The sequence below is a fragment of the Sebastes fasciatus genome, chromosome 16, assembly GCF_043250625.1.
Source record: "Sebastes fasciatus isolate fSebFas1 chromosome 16, fSebFas1.pri, whole genome shotgun sequence".
NCBI lineage: Eukaryota > Metazoa > Chordata > Actinopteri > Perciformes > Sebastidae > Sebastes > Sebastes fasciatus.
Window position 1 is genome coordinate 26,700,362 of NC_133810.1, and position 24,199 is coordinate 26,724,560.

Here is a 24,199-nt window from a genome sequence, read left to right on the forward strand (position 1 = left end):
GCTGACTTGACTATGACTTGCCCAAAACTGCATTTGATTATCATAAAGTGGGCATGTCTGTAAAGGGGAGACTCATGGGTACCCATAGAACCCATTTTCATTCATAGTGACGTTAAAACGAATTTGCATTAACAAGTTATCGCGTTAACAGCCCTACTAAAAGAAAACATAGTTTGGCTTAAAATGACTATGTTTATGGACGTAAATTAAAATAAGTGAACATTGACTTTTAGTTTCCCACGGGACAAAACAGCTTGCTTTTGGAAGTACAACATCTTGTCCTTGATTTGCACACTCGGCTACGGTACATCTTCTCAGAGATGACATATTGGCAGCGGTAGCCTGCAGACAGTCAGTGTTATGCCACTTTGGTCATTAAGGCAGTAAATCCTCTCTTACTCCTTGCCCTTTCATCTGAGAGAGAGGAGCAATTATTCTACATAATTTTACGAGCAGGATCACATATGAATATGCCGTTTAATGTCAGTTTATTGCCTTTTTATGATGCCATTGGAATTGCATTTTTTCTGACTTTTGGGAGTGACAAATTAAACAGGACAGAGCTAGGTCAAGTTTTAAGACAGAGGTCTTCAGCAGGGCTAACCATCAGGAAAGAGTTGTTGCTCCATGTCTGCCCCGGCTATAATTCTTTATACCTCCAAGAACTTCACAGATTCCCCATCACCACAAAGGAGATGTTTAAATTGTGTACCTTACTTAAAATACAACTGATAATGTTGTTCTCCACTGTTGAGCAGTCTCTTGTCTTTCCTTTCATTAAAAAACAGGTTGTGGGATGTGACCAATTTGTCCTGACTTGGCTCTCAGTTGTTCATTTAGTGGGCTCAATATTTTTCACAGTTGTCGGCTTTGTCTTGAGCCGGAGTGGGAGGAGAGTACCCACCGAGGCCACAGCTCCAATTACACGCAGCCTCTGCTCCTTAAATGTCAAGCTACTTTGCATTACCCAAAGTGCAATGGCATTCAGCCGATATTAGCCCCACTGCAGCCACATCTGTCACATTGTTTCATGTGGCTCCTCGAGCAAAAAGTAAATGATCGTCGAGCCCTTTCCTTCCATCTATAACCTATCTTTTCTGAATTTTCCACTTCACGTTTCAAGAAGGCTTGAGTGCCTATGAAAACAGTCTACCACAAAGCCAAATGAAATAACGAATGGTTAGAGAATGTCCTTTCAGCAGCTTTTGTAATTGCTTCAGAGTGAAGATTCATGATCTTTCTTTCAATGCCGTCAGTTCATTGGCTGCATTGCCACCCAGGGCCCCTCAACTTTTCCCATTAGAGACTCCACAGGCTTGACAATTTAGCTGCTTTGTCGATCATTAAGAGGGGAGACGCTGAGCTTCCCCTCTCTAATTAAACCTTGATTAGAAAATTGCTCTACCGCAGACACGACACAAGAAAGTGCGAGGCAGGGGACAGAAGGTGCCCTAGAATGTGCAGGTGGTGTTCCCATAATACGGATTGGGCATAAAAACACAGCAACACAGTCACACTGAACTACTGTACTGTCAGCCTGTTCATTCAGGGAACAAGTGCAAAGATCCATGTCTTCTTAATTAAGGTAATTAATAATCAATCTATTGCCAAGATCAAATGCCCAACAACAACAACAGTGGCTCTTCCACACCACATACAGTAAATAAGACTTATTTAGAATGTAAACCTCTGCAGAAGTTGAACAATTCAAAAACGTCCAAAGCTGCAGCCTAAATAATATTTCTTATATATTATATTCTAAAAAAAAAATTGATTGCAACGCTGTTTCGCAGCTGACTTGAAGGCAAAGGTTGCGTTAACAGAATATTTTCCGTCATTGACCGATTGTTTTTTTAAATGACAGAAAAATCTGAAGGTCGTCCATCATTTTGACGGACTGGGGGGGGTCTTGGAACGCGTCTCTGACCATTCGGGTCACAGAGCGGTGCCGATGCAGCTGCGCCACTTGTCACCTACTTGGCCCGTTAGGCCTAATCATCTGGGAATTAAGTGGTTTTAAGATGTTTTTTAAATTAAAATGTGTTATACAAGTAGCAAATTCCTTTAAGGCATAACTCAGTGCGTAGGCTGTGTGCTTAATGTTAGCGAGTGTCTGTGTTTGCGGTCAAGAGAGAGAGAGACAGAAAAGGAGAGCGAGGGAGCGTATGTGCGCGACGGAGTGACGGCGAGTATGCAGTCAGCTGTAACTAGTTGTGAGTGTAGCAGTGCGGCGTGTGTACAGTTTAGGCCGTCGGTGAATAAATGCTGCAACTCCTCATGACACAGGCCAAGTTCCCGTGTCTTGTAGCATTTTTCCATACATGACTCGGCGGAGTGGACAACACAAACTCTGCATTCATTCATCTCTACACTTTAGGACTCTCTTTCAAGTCCAAGTGCAATCTTTGACCTTCAGGCATGATGCACATCTAGAGCAGTGCTCACATTTAAGAGCTGTGAAGGTTCAGACTGCATACAACGCAGTAAAAGCCTTTTGTGTGAAGTCTTCAAAAGCTTGAAGCTTGCTAGTGGTGTTTCCTAGGCAGCTAGAGAACTGGGTGATGGAGAGATGGGGGGTGAAGGGGGAGAAGTCAGGTGTCTACCGGCATTTCAACCAAACACACCTTTCCAGCTGCTTCATTAGTTATATAGGCTGCCTCGCTACGTGCATGTATCTGAGCCACATTAAGCACTCATCAAGCTCCAACTAAAAGCTGGAATTAAGATTTCACTTATTATATTAAAAAGGTAAGTAAAGGTAAAAATCACACCTTCATATGAATACAAAAACATGTAGTGAGTATCGTAGTGATATCTACATGTGACTCACTGGGTTTCACTATGAAACCATAACCCCAAAAGTGACTCTCCAACATATTAAGTGTGGCATGGAAAGAAATAATAAACCAGCTCTGCACTATGTCTATTAAAAACAATAACATTTCCTCACAGTTTTATATCAACTGACTAGTTTTGAAACTTGAGGAGGAGGAGATCAATAAATGACCAACCTTTGACTGTTCTTTATGTTTGAGTATTCTAAAACAGTCTATCCATCACTCTCTCACCCCCCGCTGAGATGCTGCATAAAGAAAACGCCTGAGCTCAGAATAGTGCCTCTGACTCCGTCCTCTGCTGTGAAGAAAGGCAGCCTGTCTTATTGCCATTCCTGCAACACACTGCATTCACTTTCAATGATCTCCAAACAGCCAGCTCTCCAAAAAGTGCAGCCGGTTGGAGACATGTTAAGCGGGAGGGTTCCCTCCTCTGTAACAGCGGGCATCCACCCTGCTGGAGTGTCCTTGAGAAGGAGGGCTTGCACAAAATCTTAATGTAAAAAAAAACAACTCATGGTGCAATCACACCTCCCCTTCTGCTGTTATTCAGAGTTCACTAAGGATTCCCGGAGGAGTCACGTCACCACATCACTGCCAGCGGCTGACCTCTTCAAACACTCTCTTCATCATACAAAGAGAGCCTGATCGGATGCCTGATTTAGACTTTAATCAAACATCTGTTCGTACACTCAGTTGTCCTGCCTTCATGCTTTGTGAAGAGCTCCATCTTTCACATCCAACCTTGTCTACTACAAAATGACATTTGTATGTATCACTGATCGTAATCCAGCCAGCAATTACCATATGTTTTCATAAAGTATTTGGCAAAACAAATTTGTTCAATAAAATACATAATAGGTCACCCTGTATTTTTGGAACCCCTTGTATTCCATTTACTTTTGATCGGGCAAAGATACACATGCATAAAGTCTGACAATTCATGCATAATCAACAGATGAAGAAGGAAAAGTTATGAAAATCATTAAGTCACTGTCATTAAATGCACACATCGTCATTTTCTTTCATAAGGGCCAGGGTTAACTGACAGCCAGTGGACCGTACGGCCGAGTCATTACCATAGTTTTGCATTCTCTAATGTCATTTTCTACAAGGTTAGGCTTCATGTAATCATTGCCCCAGGACAGCAGTAGGCTATGAGAGATAGAGAGCGCGCACTGAGTGGAGGAGCAGTGGGCCACTTGTTCGACTTAATGAGACTGATCTGAGCAGATGGAGGAGAGACTCCCAGGTTGCTCTGGCACCACGTCTCCCAGCCTGTTTTAGTTGGCCACTCATCTGTTTAGACTCTCTCCAGCTTGGGCCTACAGCACAAGATGAAACTTTACGTACATGTTGTGTCTACGTGGACTGGGGTGACACAACTGCTGTCGAGACTCTCGTGACCTGAAATAGACCGTTTTCACGGCAGAAATTTTGACATGTCATAGTAAGAAAAGCCCAGGTGTATTCAATAACAATGATAGTTGCATTCCATTTGGGGGAAGCTCTGGTATTGTGAATGCCGACTCACTGGAACTGACTCACTAGTGTACTCTTGCTAGTTTTTCCAAGATTGTCCACCCTGCCTTTAATGGAACGGAGCCATCGTTGATGTTATCAATTTCTTCTTATCTTTTCCTGATATGATAAGTCAACATGTCTGCTGTGAAAAGGGTCCATTACAGTGAGTTGTATTTTCCTTTACTGACAGTACTGCACTATGTTATTTCTAAAATGTCTGTACAATCATTGATGTTCATTGATTGTTGCCTCCTGACATCATCTTCTCTTTTAGTTTGCCACTACATGTCATATCCCTATCATTCACACAGTTCAGTTATTGCCAAAAAGCTCGACAGAATTAATTTGCAATGTCCAAAACACATTCGATGGTCTCAAAATAAAAAATATCTTTCCGACATGTGACAAAGTGGATTTGGTTTGAAACCATACTTTTGTATTCTAGGCAGCTGCAGACATCCAGTATAGCCTACCTGCCTTTAGCAAAGACATGACAGCTACAGTATCCTCTTCTTTTGAGTTGTTTGTTGTCCTGTCTGCTACCACTGAGTGAAATCTTTTCTTCTACCTTCCAGGAGACATGTAGCAGACAGGCAGTGTTTCTGTTGTAGAATCTAAATCCTTCCTGCTCTTCGTCATGTTGGGCTATCCTAAATTCATTCCTTCCACAATACCTTTTATTATGTTTATCCTCAGTTGACACCAGTAAAAGGTGGAAAATACCTGCTTTAACTTGTTGTTGATATAATTTCAGTTTCACAAGTCCTCCGGTACTTCCCCTCGCTGGAAGCAGGACTCTTTATCACTTTGTCACTCCATTTATTCGAAAGTACAGAGCCCTAACACTGAATCAGACACTGTCACAGTATCAATGCCAACATATTCAACACTGCCTGCAACTTTAGCTCTAGACGGTCGTTCTCTAAACCGCTTTCATTTTTGTTAACCTTTTTCAGTCTAGTCTTACATCTGTTCCCTGTAAAGCACTTTTGTTAAATGTACTCTATAAACACAATAGACCTGACATGACTTAAATCAAGAGGCAATCAATGCAAGGCCCCCTGCAGGTTCCCTGGACTGTCAAGCATCTCTTTATCTCATGTATTTTTAGCCCCCTTACAGGTGATACTTTCTCTGATCCCCAGGAGAGGACCTGGAGCATCTGCTAGTTTCCTGCTCTGTGCTCATCCCATTATTTATTATGACGATGCTGTTGTCTGATTTAACACGTTTTCACTGTGAGTCATCTTTCACCACTGCTGTTGCAGACTCCAGGGCTATTCTTCCTCCCTGTGACGTCCCAATGGGAACAATTTCTCCTTGTTTGCGGTCTTTCCAAGCTGTCAACTACAATCTCCCTATTGACAGCTATCCTTTTCCAAAAAAAATATTTTAAAAAATCACCAGACAAATTTGGATGATACATTTACCAGTAGATGGGATCTGATGTAAATCTCTTGAGCTATTGCATAAGATAGAGAAACATAAAAAACAAACCTGAAAACACTCCAAAGCTCCAACTGCTGGAACTAACACTAAGAAAAGCTTGTGGAGGATGCATCAGTGTGATTCTGTCACTTCTGCTGTAAAACAAACCAACAAACATGACATGCTCAGCGAATCCCCCTGGTGTTCAGTACTAATGGAAAGTAGCTCACTGTTGGGACTGCAAAACTGCTTCACAACTATTTTTGATCACGCTAATATCACTGAACCCTGATCAGTGGATGTTGAGAACACAGTGTTTAGCTAGGAACTGTTTCCTTTGCATACAGTACAATGAGCTCCAAACCCCCACAGTCTCAAATGTTAACAGCGACTGTTTATACTCTGAACTACTGAGATTTCCTTCCATCATAGACCCCTGGGAGGATAGGATTCTCCCTCAGCCAGCTGGAGAGACACACACAGAGGGAAAAGAGAGCAAGAAAGAGAAGAAGAAAAGAAAGGCAGCAGAGGAGAGAGAGTGCACAAAGAAACTGAAATCCCTTCCCTCTGGGGAGAGACTCTCTGGTGCCTTTACCCGCTTCTTATCTGATGAGCCTTCTGAGGATAAGAGTGAGGCTCTCTCTCTCTCCCCACGGTGCCTGGCAGAGGGAGAGATCCTCTCAGCTCCGTGGTCAGAGTCGACCCTGTATGACAGGCAGACGGGTAGACACCGGCGCTGACAGGCATTACTGTCAAAATGAGGCAAGAATAAGGTGGGATGGCTCTCTTCAGTGAAGCTGATGGCAGGACCTAAAGTCAGCAAGGAATCACGCTACCAAAATCTTGTGGGATACAGTCGCACGCTGCCCATAATTGAGTTGAAAGCATTACTCAATATTTCATTTGTGCTGTGGGAATTGGATTCTTGAGAGCTCAGCAAAAGCTAAGTGGGAATGGGATATTTTTATTACAGCTAATGATACTTGCTTAATGCCCGCCCTTCATCTGGACCTATTTTGCAAATATAGTTAGTTTCAAAACCAAGAAAACATTAGGCTTAATTTGTGCAATCCTGTAAACAAACTTCAGTTAAGTCGATTTCAAAAGGCCAATTTATGAATCAAATCCTATTTCGCGCGCAAGCACTCCAGAGTCAACCAATTACCATCAACTTTGTTCTTGGGTCAGCACATTAGCAGGGCCAACAGGGCCGCTCATTAACTAGCACAGTTAAAGGGAGCTCCAGGACCCAGCAGTGAGCTCGGGGCCAGCCATCTGTAAGCTCGAGTTCAATGTGACGACAGCCTGCCCTGCATACCGAGCACACACTGCAACCCAGAGAGAGTAAACTCTATTCCCTGCTTTCCTATCAGAAACATTTTTCCAGACCCCGAAATGAGAGGAGGTCTGGTCTACAGTAACTCTGAAAAACTCCACTACTTATTCTTCATTCCCTTGCTCACACTCTCTCTCCTTCCCATCCTCTCCCATTGGAATAAACCCAGTGGGACCGGAGGATCCAGCCAGGAAAGAAAGCTAACTGGCTTCACTATTACACTGCCTGTCACAGGGGAGCTGGTGGACTGCTAAGCCCAGCTGGAGCTCTCTGATCCCTTGGCCCTCAATAGATGGATCCGTACCAACCGTCCTTGGTTCTCGTCAAAGAGGAAACTCCTAGTCTTCTAATGGTGCATGGCACACTAATGCTTCATTTTGCCACTAATAAAAAGAGGATCAACACTAAAGGAGGTATTTACTCAGTAGGAAGAAGTCATGAATCTGGGAGAGCCGGCACAGCCTTGATGGTTGAAAGTGGTGTTGCGTGCCTTCAGTAGTAGCAGTAGGCAGACTTTTCTGTTCATCCACAGAACGTTGTAATCTGTGTGAGGGTGGTGACGTTAAAATCACCATGGCCCGTACGGGAAATCTACCCACGATCTTGGCGTTATCAGCACCATATAATCAGTCAAAATGAGGCATCAGTGAGGCCTCATTTGATACCAATGACCATGTCAAGAAATCCTGGTGAAATCATTCATTCTAAAAATGCCTATCTAATCCCAAGGGTTCTCTAAATTTAGAAACTGCTAACCCTCAGACACAGCTATCCACCTCCAGTACAAATAGATCTGCGGCATGATGACTTTTAGAGTGGAGTTCCAATTAAAAACTAATTTACTTTCAATGTTGTGATTTTCAAAGGTTATGAAGAACTTCAAAAGGTCAAATTTATTTATTTTTGTTCACACCTAGATCAATTTCAAGGTCTGTGGGAACCGTGCATGTATGCCTGAGCTAACAAACAGAACACTGTGTATTAATTAAATCCTTCTAATTTGGTGATTAATATATCTCCTCCTCATGCTGAGTCTACATTATTTTGGATTTATGTTTTCCTCAACCCGGCTCACTAATTATGCAAGAAAAGATACAAGGATTATAGCACTCCTATGAGTTGTTAATGGTATTTAATAAAAAAAAAAAAAATAACAGATTAGGTCTGATTACCCCAGTAAAAAAGGCTCAGAATAATCTAATAGTTTGAGGTCAAATAATCTCCAGAATCTCAAGGAGAACTGCAATCCATTGTCACTGTATATGTGTTATGTCATTCAAAATGAATGTTTTTCCCATTTACCACAGTCACAAACTATACTATCATATTAGAAGGGCATATATGTCCCCACAGTGAATGATGTGCAGCTGACTCACAAACGAATCTGATGTCCTCGACCTGGTGAAAATATCTCCCCATCCGATTGCTAAAACTTCGACCCTTTATTGTTAATTTGGATATTCTCTCAGGTACGATCTCAAGGACATGGACGTCATCCAACAGCCTATGTGGTCCCTCTTCATGGAAAAAGTAGGGGGTGGGAGATCCTAGTGACCTAAATAACTATTCCTGCTGCGAGATCCAAGAAACCTTATTTCAGTCAGCCAACAATCTGTAACAAATTTTCTCTGTGATGAATACAGAGTATGAACGTAGTTGATATTTGGTGTCTGACCACCTCATTCCACATAAACATACTCCAGGCTCCCGATTGAAAATTTGTGCATGCGGACAAGCTGTCATTTCCAAATGAAACACCTCCAACCACTGCAGAAAATGTACTATCTAGTAAATTGCGATGGATAAACCAGACGATCCACATGATATTCAGCAGCAGATTACAACAAGTCACTGGTTATCATGATATTGTGTAGCACTAATGACCAGCAAATGACCATCAAGACATGACTATGACCTTAGATATGGCAGTAGTGTAAATCATAAAACAGGACAGTACAGTAACTATGATGTGAGCAACCTGTCACATAAATCCAAGTCTTTCTTTTGTGTTTGGATGAACATGAAATATATGGAATGTGAATGTTTGTCCTGTGTGTATGCCATGTGGAGTTTTCTATAAAGCCATTATTAGCTGGAAATAACTATGAAAGTGAAAATGTCTGCTCTGTTCGGAGTCTCAGCATAGAGTGGTAGGAGTCAAATTTCACACACACAGGACGAGAGAGAGTTGACAGACAAGACGATGGTGGAGGATTTGGTGTCAAAGGGAAAAGCAAAAGTGTCTATTTGGCAATATTTGGGATTTGAACCCAATATTACCTTCTACTAAATTTGGATTCACAATCAATACTAATACTGCACATAGGTTGGTAGCAGCAGCATAAGAAGATAAAGAGAGCAGTCACCAAGCATACAAACACAACTGAAAAAAAACAGAACACACACAGATACGAGCAAGGTGTAAGTAGTTATCCTACCTTGGTGAAGTGAAGCAGTATTTCCTGGCATCTCTGCGAGAGTAAAGGCTGCAGTCCCAAGCCTCCAACAGCACGGACAGGAAAACTCAGCTTCTGGGTTGAAGAGGGGTTTGTGGTAACACAGCTAGCAGCAGCACCCTGCGGACCGCCACGCAAACACGGTTATTCCTCTACAAAGTCTTCTGAAATAACATGATTGTAATTTTGAATTTATTGAAAGGATAGGATAGCCCCTTGAGATGTAGCATCTCATTTTCGAGGGGGTCCTATAGACACAAATACAAAAACACATACAGACAAAACAGCATTACCTAACAAATATACTCTGCAAATACACAGATACAGACAGCTTGCTCACCATCTCCCACCCAGACCCCCAGCCCTCTGCTGTTATACAAGAAAAATTTGATACAATGAACAGATTTAAATCAATTACATCAGCATAAAGAACAACTGCAACAGTTTCTCTTCAGTTTATATGTAGCACAAATAAACTGAGGATTATAAATACACGCAAATTAAAAACATCAACAGGTTGTTTTAAGATGAGAAAATAAAGATGTCCTGAAGCAACGGAAAGAGGTAATAGATCTCAGAAAAAGAGGATGATTCATTCCAGTCTGATGGAGCTTTGTATTGGAATGACCTGCGTCCAACTTCTTTGAAAATTCTTTGGATTAAGAAAAAGGGATGTTGCATATGTCTGAGTGGATATGAAGATCTACATACAACCAAAAGCTGTTTCAAATAGGAAGGACAATTAAAATAAACACATTTGAAAATAAACTGAACCCAGTGAAATTGCCATGATTGCACTGTTGGCAAGCGAGTTTGCCTCTGAAATGCTACATGAGTAGTAGCTGTAGCAGCTTACACTTCGGTAAGGGGTGCCCAGGTAGCCGAGCGGTCAGGGTGCATAATATACTACTGCAATGCCTCTATACTATTAACTGTCCAACAAAGGCAAAAATCCCCCCACTGAGCAGGGCACTGAAAAACACACCTCCCAATTACAAATGCTGTGTTGGATATAAGAATGTAGTGTGAGTGGAGCAGCACATTTGAGATGATTAGAACTCTGCTCAGGTTGAAGTTCCTGTGCTGCCATTTACGTGAAGTCTTTATACCAACAAAAATGGTTACAACAAAAAGAAAAGTAGCCCCTTTTAACAGAAGACATTTTGACATAACACAGTTGGAGAAGCACAAGGGTAAATATAAAACTAATGATGGGATAATTCAATTTAGCTGCTGGAAGTCTGTCATATACTAGATTATTACACCGCTGTGTTGAATACTCAATTCTGATTGGTCAATCATGGCGTTCTGAGGTCTGTAATTTCTGTATAGCAGACCATTGCTATGGGCACAATTCTGATGCCGGACTCTGGCGGACCGTTTTTGTTGAGAAAGATCCCCTTCAGGGCGATGAGAGACCACAGCATCGCCCCATTATCCCTTACTTAACAACCAATTTTAGGTTATGAGAAAGTTAGAGGTGATGAGCAAAAACAGCTGTCAGTCAATGATTCTGTTATACAGATCAGTATGAAACCTGAGTTGATGTATCAGTGAGAGAATAAGGAGTGCATCTTTCTATGTAAATCTCACTTTTTAGATTCACTAGGATTTGTTGAAACACTGAATGTTACTAAAAAGAAAAATAATTGTGAGCCATAGTTACATATTGTATGTATTTTATGAAAATCCCCAGTGATTCTGATTGACTTAACTGTGCTGAAACTGTATCTGTCCTACTCCCCTTGTGTTAAAAGGAATTAGAGCTGCCTGGAGGCAGTCTATTGAGTAAGCCTGCAGCATTGCCAAGGCAAAGAAACTTCACTTCAATGAAGAGCAGCTGATAGAGACTCAAAGAAGCTTGGCAAGGAAGCAGCAAGCAAAATAGCGGCAGTTCCTCTTTCAAATGACACTGGTGCCAAATGAATGCTTTTGTGGCAACAGACAAAAAAAAAGGTTAGAAGAATGGCTGAGATTCCAAAACTTAACAGAATGACACTGAGGAGACATTGCTCATATAATGATAGAGGCCTAGACATATTAAACACATTGTAACTGAATACCAGATTACATGCGGAGCGCGCTCATAAAAATAATCTCCACCTAGTTTCTTAAGACGCTCAAAGGCAACTAAATGTAACGCTGCAAAGATTAGATTGCTGCTAGACCAGCCCGTTAATAGGCATCCAAATATGGCTTGAAGCAGAATATTTTTTAAAACATTTGGGAAAGGATTTCATTTATCTTTTTTGAATGAATTTTGAGTTATGGACTCTGAGGATTGAGACAATTACAGAGGATGAGCGCCGCGTCGCAGAGAGAGAGAGAAAGAGAGCGTGAAGGTGGACTGCATGCAATGTTTCTATAAATTATTAATAATAACAATTTGAAATTCAAGATTATGAATGAAGCTCTGAACTGTACAGCCCTGGAAAACCCCGGCTCGGATGGTAGGCTATGAAATGCTGCAGATATGCAGACATACTCGCGTGCCAGCTTTGCCGGTCCGGGGCTAGAGCCATGGAGGAGGCCTGATGCAAGGCTGCAGCTCCTAATGCTGTTGACTGAGCGTTGCTCGTCAGGCGCATCCCCCTCAGCCTTTGGGTTCGCCATGGCCACCTCCACCGCCTCTCCCAGCACCCTCTGGTTGCGAATGCGAGTCATTGAAACATGCTTTGAAAATACTCCATTCTACTGACATCTAGAATATAACTACATGTTATTTATATTTCAGATCTTTATTTGATGGATCGATTAAATTTCAGGTGCTCGATCCAATTCTAATCGATCGTCGATTAACCGTTAACATCCCTACCCTTCCAGGACAAGCATGCCACAATACAGGATTCACACTGTTAAAGACAATGTTAAACAAATGGCTGCATTACAAGAGCAGTGGCATTACTTTCCTGATCACCAGAGAGTTAACTTGATCGTGTCTCCATTTAGAGTTTTGCTAAGCGCTAATTCAGGGCTCACTCTGCCTCAGATGGAGACTTAAATGACACTTCATGCTAGAATAGTAATGTGAGCAAGATGCTTTTTGACACCTGCACACTCACACAGTTCTGGGGATCCCACTAGCAGTAGGCTGAGTTCTCCACCTCGGCTGTGGGTGTTCTTATTCAGTTTGGCACCACACATTTTTGTGAGTCACGTTCTAGCAGGCACTTCTGTTTGTAATTTCAAAAGGTGCTTTTGAATATCAAGAAAACATACAAATAACTGCACTGCAGGGCACACTCTTCGCTCTTTCCTCATCTGCAGAGTTAATAAAGTAACTGCTACAGTGGTGAATTGATTCTCTCCAGACTAAATGCAGTTTTTGGAACCTTGGCTCACAGGATTAATTGAGAATTTTCAGAGGCTGAATCCAAGTTTTCTCAAAACATCATTCAGGGAAACATGTGAATTCACTTGATGAAAGAACACTGTCAATCTTGTGCTTTTAGTTATGAGTCATTTGAAAACACCCACCATGAAAGGACACACTGTGAACTGATGGATGGGGTCCAGTTCAGTTTTCCAAGCATGAGAATGGCAGCACAAAATGAATCCAATGTTTGGTCCTGTGCCATTTTTCATCTGTAATAATATCACGGGCTAAAATTAATCACCAAGCAGATGATATTAGTATTTACAACAAAGCATCTTCTGCCTGGCATAGTGTTTCATTATATTTAACTCACAAAGGCACATAAGAAATATAGAATGTAAGACCTTTAAAGGGACACTTTACATTATGGTATTAGAAGTGAAATGCTGTGCCTTGACAACACTAGAGTGTTCATAGCTCGCATACACTATCTGTGGTCTTAGTGGCTTTAAACAAGGGAAATGAAGTGGCTGGAACGCTGCCACTGGAAAAGGCTTCAGCAGAACATTGAGGGCAGTTTCCTCTACTTTATTAGATATTTTTCCTCAGCGTGAAACTGGCATGATGTGTGACAATGATTTTACACCTCAATTGCCTCAGTTTTTTGTTTCATCTCTGTGCCATTCTTAATACAGTTCGGTATATAAGATCCCCATATCTTAAAATTAAACAAGAAACTTACAAAGCCCCGTCTCTGCAGCCATTTGTAAGACATACAGTGTCAAGTTCCTTGTTCTAAGATGAGAGTACAAGAACGGACAATAACATGCCTGCAGACTGGTGATATACAGTATTCAGTGACGCCACATGGTGGCTGGGACTGCTGCCGGTGGGCCCAGATGAGGTAAAGGGAGCAGAGTAATTGTTTTCTTAATGACATAAGACAGGAGGGGAATGCTCAACATGCTGGCGTGGAACAAGTGTAGAAGTACTACGGCCTTTGAGCTTCGGTGTCGTTCAAGTAGAATGAGGGCTGATTTTCTGGTTGGGTACCAGTGTAACCAAGAGCTAACTGCATTTACACCTGTGCTCCCTCAGCCTTCGAAGACATTTTATTTCCTGACAATACTATTACAGAGAAATATATGAAAATGTGCTGCGTTGGATGTGTGACTTCTATTATATAATAGTACATTAGAACTGACTCTCCAGATATAGTGAATGACTGGTAAGTTAATTTATTCTCCTTACTATATTTCTTCAATCTATGCTTCCTCGAGATGGCTCAAAGGTCACATGGTACCAAGGCTCAACAAGTCTTTTCCTACATGGCCATCATCCTTCATCCTTAATCCTTAATATCACCTTTTACAGGGTGAAGCGAGACTTTGATTGGGAATGTTTCAGCCCATGATGAAAATACAGCATTTGTAAGTATACACTTTGTAAGCGCCCCTAATAGTATAATACGAACCATTTACTTGGGAAATCTGAATAACTGTGGGCACAGGAGTGATGCTTAATCACATCACACTTTCTCTGTGTCTGTCTGTGTAAGTACCTTATTAGAATATTCACTTTTACCTACTGTATTGCAATGCTCCAAGAGTTTATTTTTAGCCACACTAGTGGCGTGGCTCTATGGATGGCACTGTTGGTTTGTCGATCCACCACTTTGGTCCAATCTGTAATATCTCAAAAACGAATAGATGGATTGTCATGAAATTTGGTAGATACATTTTTTAACGGAGTAGAATACACAGCGCAGTTCACTGGCATGGCAGTGTAGTGTATGTGGGTTGGCGTTGGAACTACACAGAGCGATAAGGAATGCAATGTGGTAAGTCGTGTTGTGCATGGTCTAGGATAATTATTAAGACTTTTGTGTCATTCCAAATGTTCATATTTTGTATTTTACCACACAATGCATGTGTGTGTAACAAGTGTAAAGGACACATTATTCAGATAGTAAGATGTGCGTATAGAGCATAAGCGCATCTTACTATCTGAATAATGAGCCCTTTAAATAGCAGGAAAATACTGCGTCATTGACTTTAGACCAGGCTTTTGTTTGTCAATTGCTTTCTGCTTCATCATGATAGCAATGAGCCGACAACGTGCCTGACCACACCTCATTTTAAGACCAACACGTCCATGGGCGCAAAGCTGGGCGCAAGTACATTTGCTATTTACGCAACGTGGGTGCTGTGCGCTAAAATGACAACTGTGTCAGTCTGATACTAGCAATGTGCACCACTTTGCACCAGGTGTAACGTAGGGACCTTAGTGTTGTTTTTTTAATCTCTGTTTCTGGTGAGATACATCATTTGTACACAGACAATGATCCCCTGGACCTCAACGATGGCTGTGAATTGTCTAGAATTTTAATGCAACTGCATCACCTCCACTCCCCTTATTCCTGTTCTGTGTTTTTGCTGCATTTCCACCATCCACCTAGCCAGACACCTGCGCCTCAGAGAGTGATGTAGGTGACCACACTATCAGCATCCGTTCGTTCCACAATGAGTCAGTCCAGATGACCAGATGACCATCACACTGAGGCCCCCGGATCCCCATGACCTGACTCCCATTAACCCAGACACAGGCTCAGCGAGACTGAGAGAAAGAGAGATCACAATCATTACCCTCTATCAGCGCTATCTTCATCTCCTATCACTCATGTCTGGCCATGCCGGGAAATATCACTTGCTCTCTCTCTCTCACCTCCGCATGACTCTGTAAAATCAGGCCAGGTGGTCGGGTGAAGGCCATTACGCTGGGCCAACTCCTCAAACCGCCTTCCCTCCCTCACCCCCTCCCTCCTTCTTCTTTATCAGCAGTAAATTGTTGTCGGCCAAATCCTCATCTCTTCCAGTGCAACAGCTATCCTGTGTGCTACTGTGGATGTGTGTGCGTGTTCTTGACTTAGGCTACCTTCGGGGACACATTTCAGACTAAAGACCAGTTAATTGGGGATGGCTTGTGCAATTGGGGACAAAAGCCATGTCCCCAATTTGTGATTAAAACTGATTTTTGGGTCAGTGGTTAAGGATAGGGTAAGGGTTAGGCCAGTTGTTCCCAAAGTTTTTCCCGTTAAGGACCTCTAAACTATCACATATTAGACCACGTTTGACTGGGATTGTCTCATTTTTCTACACACAAACTGCATGCCATCAGAATCATTTGAAAGCTGTTATCACATTAAATGTCCACAAGCTTTAAATGTTATGACTGCAATGAGACATACAAGCGAATCCAGCCCACACAACTCGGCCATTATTGGTCTATACACTGTGAACGGACACTGCGCTTATTCTGCTCCTCGATGACCCCACTTGACTAGTGGAAGGTCAGCAGCGCTAATGAACGGGCAGATGGCATCGCTTGTTGAGTTAGCATAAGAGTTGTTTGACCTTTGAACTCACTCAGCAAGTGAGAGATGGAGTGTAAATGAAGGACGCTGACTCCCAGTGGTGTCTTCTCTTCTAGAGACACTTACAAGTAAGTGAATGAAAGTGACTGCTCATGGAGAGAGTGACAGAAACTCAACGTGTACACTTAAACACAATATATTCTGCTTCTAATAAGTGTGCATGCATTTAGTGCACATAAAACATGGAGGAAACGTGTTTATGAGCTTGTCAAAATGGATTTGTGTGTTTAGATTTGCTGAAGAGGAAGTCAATGAAGTGATGGCATCAAAATCAAAAAGAGCTACTTTCATTTTTGTCTCCTCCCCAGGGGCAAATTCACAAGCTACCCAGCAGTATAACATAATTAAAATTAGCCCCATCATTATGAACTGCAACTTAATTAAGTTGTGTACACATTAATGCATCCAATAATTATAATCCAATACATTATTCTGAAATGGGACATTCTGCATAATGAGTACTTTTACTTGTAACAGAGTATTTCTACATTGTGGTACTGATACTTATACTTCAGTAAAATATCTCAGTACTTCTTCCACCACTGAGAATACAGTGAGATTACTGTTTGATCTATGTTATTGATTACATTTTTGATCAGATAACCAATAACTGTAAGGAATTATAGTAACCAAACAAAGATGAGGAGGATGAAACATTGAAAAGCTTATTATTCCATTCTATATTATTTTCATTTACCATACATTTGCTGATTAATTTCCCCATTAATTGATTAATTGATTGGTCTATAAAATGTGACGTCTTCGAAAAGCTTGTTTTGAATATTGTTTTGGGGTTTATTTTGTTAGTATTTTTGCCTTTATTAGACAGTTGATAGTGTAGAGACCCTACGCTACCCACATAATCAGCTGTGATGCTCATCCCACAAATGCATGATCCTTACAAGTTTGACTTCATTGTGAAGGTAAATAAACAGGCTTTCCAACGATGTAAAATACAATGCCAATTAGCATTGTAACAACAGAGAAATTATCCACCAAACACAAATTTCCAAACTTTTTTTTCCGAGTTTATATAGTGACACTTCTAGAAGGCATCACTTTCTCTACAAAAATCAAATTTAATACCGTCACCAAATCAATATGTATTCAGTCAGAATTGATGAACTGGGCATAATCACTGGATTACAACAACAGTCTATCACCATCACCTTTAAGTGTATGTTTCACTCCAGTGTGCAAAGATCCATTTTTTTACCTTAAAAATGTTTGCTCACCATGTACAGCAAACTGACAGTAAATCACCCCATAAACACTGAAACATTGACTCTGTGACACAGAGATATAATAAATAAAGAGGTTACATTTATGACATCTATGTGGGCTGAGTGACTCCAAAAAAAGAAATGTAAAACCAAAGTGCAGTTATGAGAGAGAAGTGGATAGAGAGAGGGAGTGATGAAGAGCAGGTGATTACTTTGACAGCAACAGGTTTGCAGAGGTGGATATATCCACTATAAGTACATTTACCCACATACTGTGCTTAAGTACATTTTGAGGTACTTGTACCTTACTTGAGTGTTTTCTTTTCATGCCACTTTCTACTTCTACTATACTACATTTAAAATATATCGTACTTTTTACTCCACTACATTTATCTGACAGCTTTAGTTACTGGTTACTTTAAATAAAAAAATGTACACAGAAAAAAACAATGAAGAGTTTGACTATAAGAGCAGCTTTTGATAATCGTTTGTCAAACATTTCATGGTTCAAACCTCTTAAACTTTTTAAATGCTTTAATCATTTAAAACAATTTTTTTTAATAATTTTGAGGTTTGGACTGTTTGGGAAAAACAAACAGTGTGAAGGTGTCATTTAGGGCTCTGGGTAATTGTGATGGCATTTCTCACTATTTTCAGAGTTTTTACAAACTAAACAATCGATCAATTAATGGAGAAAATAAGCAGATGAATTCATAATGAAAATAATCACCAGTTAATAGTTCAAAATGAGCTTCACCTCAACCAACTACAACAGTAAAATCCTGCTTTTACATGAATGTATGAGTAATAATAATCTAATATAAACAGTATAACAGTCTCAGGGGACATTTTCGGAGTACTTATACTACTTTAAATACATGTTCCTGATTATATTTACATACTTTTAGTTAAGTAACATTTTCAATGCAGGACTATTTTTAACAGTGCGGTATTAGTACTTAAAGTAAAATATCTGAATACTTCCTCCACCACTGCAGGCTTGTGACATGGAGAGCTACATCAGAATGCAGAGCCTGATATGTCTGCAGTCTACACCTGGAGATGCTGTCAGTATTTACAGCACACACAGAGACAGACTCCACTGTGCGCACACACATACACGGCAATATATTCCAGGCCACAGTGACAGTAATACCGCATTATTACTGCTATGGCGATGACACAACAGCAGGTACTGCCTGCTGCACCCATTTTTCATCCTCCGATTTATAATTAGATTGATTTGCAATCGAACAAATTAAAGAATGAGACATTTCCCTGTCCAATTGGCTAATTGGATCGACTGTTAATGGCTGCTAAAAGAAACGTCAAGTTTAATTTCACACTTATTGACATGCAGTTGATGTGGATGACATTAATCTAATGATTATTCATAAGACTTTCCTATTATCATCTCTCTCCCTCTCTCACTAGGCATATCATTAAGCTGAGGCACAACCATTAACCAGCATGGCTGCCATGGAAAATTCTCCTGATGATTTACTACCCACTGTTCAAATGGAAGGGCAATTGTGTTACACTAGCTGCTAACTATATCTGAAAAGAAATTTCATGTTGTGTCTACAGGATTGCTGCATTAAAACCACTTTTTTAAAACCGCAATGCACCAACAGTTCTGCATGTTTCCATGGCTCAAGGCTTAAAAAAATCTGTCTTTAAACCCTCTTCACCTCCAACTCTGACAGACTGAAGTGGGTTTAAAAGATAGAATCAATAAGTTCACGGGGTCAGTCTATTTCATAGACAGACAGGGCAAATGCTACGGTATATACTGTTTAGTTTAACAACTCGATGGGAGCATGGTGGTTTCAGCAAATAAATATCCTGTGATCTTACAGGAAGATATATTTTACTCATAAATATTAACTACAAATTAACATACCTCTTAATATGAGCAATGCAATCGTTTAAATATTTAAACGCGATTGATCGCATCATTGTCTATGATTAATTGTGATTAATTTCAAATTAATCACATTTGTATCTGTTCAAAAAGTACCTTAAAAGGGAGATTTGTTAAGTATTTAATACTCTTATCAACATGGGAGTGGGCAAATATGCTTGGAAATCAATTAACGACACAAAACAATGACAAATATTGTCCTGAAACCCTCACAGGTACTGCATTTAGCATAAAAAATATGCTCAAATTTTAACATGGCAAACTCAAGCCCAACAGACAACAACAGCTGTCAGTGTGTCAGAGTGTTCATGGCCAGTTTTACCTACACACATAAAATAATGTGCTCTTTTATTTGACAAACAAGTCATTAGAGCCACAGTTAATGATTATTTCCTAGGGCTGCATTTAGCATAAAAAGATATGCTCAAATCATAACATGGCAAACTGCAGCCCAACAGGCAACAACAGCTGTCAGTGTGTCAGTGTGCTGACTTGACTATGACTCGCCCCAAAACTGCATGTGATTATCATAAAGTGGGCATGTCTGTAAAGGGGAGACTCGTTGGTACCCATAGAACCCATTTTCATTCACATATCTTGAGGTCAGTCAAAGTTTGGAGCGTTATTTAACCTCCTTCTTCCTCCTTCCTTCAGTATAGTATGACATGGTTGGTACAAATGGTGTTAATGCGTTAAAGACATTAGTGGCATTGAAACAAATTTACATTAACGTGTTATCACGTTAACTTTGACAGCCCTAATTCAAAGCCATTTATAAGGAAGCGGGATGTTCCTCTGAAATGTTAGAGCAGAGAAGATTGATCTCTAGCCAGCTCTAAGTAACTTGCAACACTAACTTTGTCTAAAGTGGTGATTCTATAGTGAAAATGAGAAGATGTTAAAAAAAACTGTCAATGCATGCCTCCAGGCTTTTATTTACTAAATTAATAAGCAAAACAAACTTGAGTTTAGTACTGTTGAGTCTCAATAACATAAAAAACCTCTAGATTCAGGCAAAACCCACACAGTGCTGTGGGCAGTGAGTCTAAATGGTTTCTACAGTGACACCAAAACTGGTATCTTGGGACCCTGCGTCCTTTAGGCAATGAGGCATCAATGTCCTGCAGTCAAAGGACCATGAGAACAGTTAGAAAGGACAGAGTGAGCTTTGAGACACTGATTGGTATCTCTGATAACATTTCCAAGAGCTTATTCATGAGGGTGTAGTTCACTGACAGAGGAGGCAAAGACTAGAACACAGATGAATCCACATACACTGGACACTAGTTCCTTATTATTTCTCAAACACCTCTATCCCCTCCTCCCGTCGCATCCCCGGGAATGTTAATATCACTCAATAACAGTAACAGATTGAAATGCATGGAGGGGGTTTGCAGGTGAGGATGTGTGGGCGCCATGAGTGTGTTGTGCTGGCTTAGAGAGATCCAACGAGAGCCCTGCAGGGAGTTTGTCAGATCGAGGTGCTTCAACATGTAAACTCTGGGTCCCTGGAGGTGTGAGATATTAGGTTTGGGAAAGGTTTCCTTTGGTCTTCTGAAGCCACTATATCCTGGAGAAAATTGGCTTTCTGGACAAAAACACTGTGCAGAGAGAGATATGAAGCAACTGAGTGCAAGCCCTGAGAGGAAATAGAGACAAACATCCAGTCACCTCTGTATGTTTCACTGCAGAAAATGTCCATAACAACCACTTATTTTCACCGGCGATGGGTATTAAAATCTTATTTCTCATGAAACTAGTAGGATACTGCCAGTGAGGGGGGAGATAATTCCACTTTATTCCCAAGCAAATCAACTCATTTCAAGAATGTTCTTGGGTCAAGTGATAAAGATCTGAAAACAGCCGCAATCTCGATCTTCAAAATCCTTGAAGCAATTTAAATTACAGTGGAAATAAGTGCAATTATCACACTCCATTTGCAGATTTTGGTTCACTCATTTTTTTAAATTAATTTAAGAGAGCTAATATGAGATTAAATAGCGACGATGAATATTTTATGCAGTGTAAACATCTTGTGATGTCTGCCTGCCTTGTGATGTTTTAATACTGGAAAAGAGAGGAGTGTAATGCATGATGATATTGGAGAAATATGCAGTGCAATAAGCCGCCTTTAAGGAGTCTCTACGGTACATCACATCATCCAATCTTCACATGCAGACACACCTGCAGTCAACATTTCACACCTGTACATACTGTACATGAACAGCCAACTGATTGCGTGGATCAAAGCACAACTGGGTGTAATACGACAATATTATTTGTCTAATTACAGAACCCCACACCAAATATGAGATTTCAAAACAACAGCTGTTTTATATTACAGGAGGGAGAGGGGGGAGATAATAATGGGCTTTGAGCTGTAGCGACGATAAGGAGTTTTTGTGTTTTTATATGGGGTGTGTTTTATGGAACAGATGGACTTCTCTTGTCCTGAAGGAGTGAGAGGTCTGTTAGTTTTCATTCCACCCTCTAATACTTTAATTAGAGAGGATTAAGTGAGCAGTAAGTGACCCGAGCAGGTGATCAAACACTTAACAGGGTAATAATAGTCGCATATGGAGTTCCAGGTAATACTGTGAAATCACATTCATATGTATGTCTGCAAATGAATGCAACTAAATTGCTGTACATGTCATATGTGTACACATGATTGAAGCATAGACAAATGTATTTTGTTTGCTGCCTCCACGTTCTGGTCCATTGCTGGGGCCAGAAACTAAAATATATTCCTCTACAAGCCATAACAACTTCTGAATGAAAGAATCATTTTCAAAACTCCCAATGCAGCACACGCAAGGCTTTGGAGCTGTTTCTGGTAGCTGCGTCTGTTCTCTCTGGTCGTGTCGAGAAGGTAGCCCGGAAATTGAGTAATCTGATTTGAAATCTGCAAAAACTCTCACAAGATTCCCTGACCCACGTATACCAACCTTAACTATTCGAGATCAATGTCGAGTTTCCCAACTCGCGGGTTACCTTCTAGACACAACTTTCTCTTCCCGGCGAGCTGCGACCACACACTTTACGGCTCCACTGACATGGGTTTTGTTGTCACCATAACAACTTAATAACCCTTCTACTCCTATTTTATTTCTATGGAACAACCCAATGCAACACTATGAATGCCTTCCAGGAGAGACCGTTTGAAAATGTGCGCCGTTATCCCCTTATCTAAACTATTTTTGCATCTTGCCTCATCTGTACAGTATGTGCACAGGCCACAGTACATGTAAGATACTTAACCTATCCTCTTATCCAGTCAGATCATGGACAGGCTTAAATCATATGTGTTCCTCAGAGACACTTCAACAGGTCATCAACCACTGCACCGCCTCCTCAACTCTAATGGAATGTGATCCTGACCTAGAGGAGAACTTGGGCGTTCAGCTATCCATCATTATGGTCCAGCACACACCATGAGACCAACTCTCAGGCCTCCATTCTGCGACCTGAACCTTGATTCAAATAAACCGTGTTTTACAGCCAGGGAGGAAAAAAAGTCAAGTCCTAAAGGAAACTGGTTGGATTACACGGCCTTTTGAATAGGTAACAATCTCCATGTGTCTCAGCGTGCTCTCAGCAGAGACTGGTAGGAAATAGGATCCAGCAGTGACTTTCCACCACAGGAATGTTGGGGTTCCTGAAGAGAAGAATTAAGAGCTGGTGGCAGGAAGGCGGAGATGAGAGGAAGAGGAAAAAAGACCAAGAGGCTATGGTTATCCGTTTCGCACTTCTTTTCTGTCAGTGGAGATATACAGCCTTTAAACCAAGCCTTCATTTTAGCCCCAGTTCCCTGATCTCGGCTTTCCTTGAGTCGGTCTATCTTTAAATCCCTCCATCCATCCTGGTGATCCAGCAGCCCGAGCCAGGAGGGATTGAAAAGAAAGAACGGAGAGGAAGACTCTTTCGATCAGCAGGTGGAAACAATACAGCTTGGCAAATGTTTGTCCAAATGAGAATATATATAAAATGTGGTTTAGGTGTAATCAGTTTCATCTGAGCTCACTGGAAGTAGTCTGCTCCAATATCCTGCTCTGTAATGACTTTTCTTCCTCAGGAATGTCTTTGTGAGAGGTTAAAGGTCACATTGCATTCCAGTCCAGACAGACATAAGTTAACTGCAGTGCTTGCTTGGCACAGCCTGAATTTATATACAACAACCCCATGCTGTCTCCCTGGAGAATCACATAGTCATGAATCTAAGGAAATGCTAGAACTGTGTTCCTTTGTAGAAACATTTCATGAGTTAAATGTAAATTATGACCATGTGATTGAGAGGAAATTCATCACAGGCTACATTGGACTTACATGAGACATTTAGTAAGAGATATTTCCCGCTGAGCTTATTTAGCAAACATCCCATTTCTCATTAGGATCCAGATGCACAGCTGTTAAAGCTTCTTCAAAATCAATTTGTTTGCGTCTCTTTCCCCTCCAGCACCGGCAAAATAAATGTCCGTGCTGTCAGTATGAACTGCCTCTTCCGCAGCGCGCTGGGGTCATGTTTAATGAAACAAACAGCACCCCGCCCACCGGCGATGTGTTGCCGTCTTCTCGCGCCGCGGTTGTCCTCGGATGACTTCTGCCATGCTGGGGGTGAGTAAGCAGAGAAAGAAATGGAGAGGAGAGATGCCGCAGACTGCCGAGGGAACGGCGCAGCATCAGCTCACAAATCAGTGGGTACTGTGAACGAGGGAGAAAAGTAGC

At 41.1% G+C, this 24,199-nt stretch overlaps 1 protein-coding gene across 6 annotated transcripts in view; it reads right to left on the reverse strand.

The window, feature by feature from the left end:
* auts2a (activator of transcription and developmental regulator AUTS2 a) overlaps positions 1-24,199 on the reverse strand; it is a 507,388-nt gene that overhangs the window by 445,139 nt on the left and 38,050 nt on the right. For all 6 annotated transcript variants that reach the window (XM_074611210.1, XM_074611212.1, XM_074611211.1 and 3 more), the window contains one exon: positions 9,561-9,698. The gene's annotated coding sequence lies outside the window, so the exon portion shown is untranslated. The remainder of the gene's footprint in view (positions 1-9,560; positions 9,699-24,199) is intronic.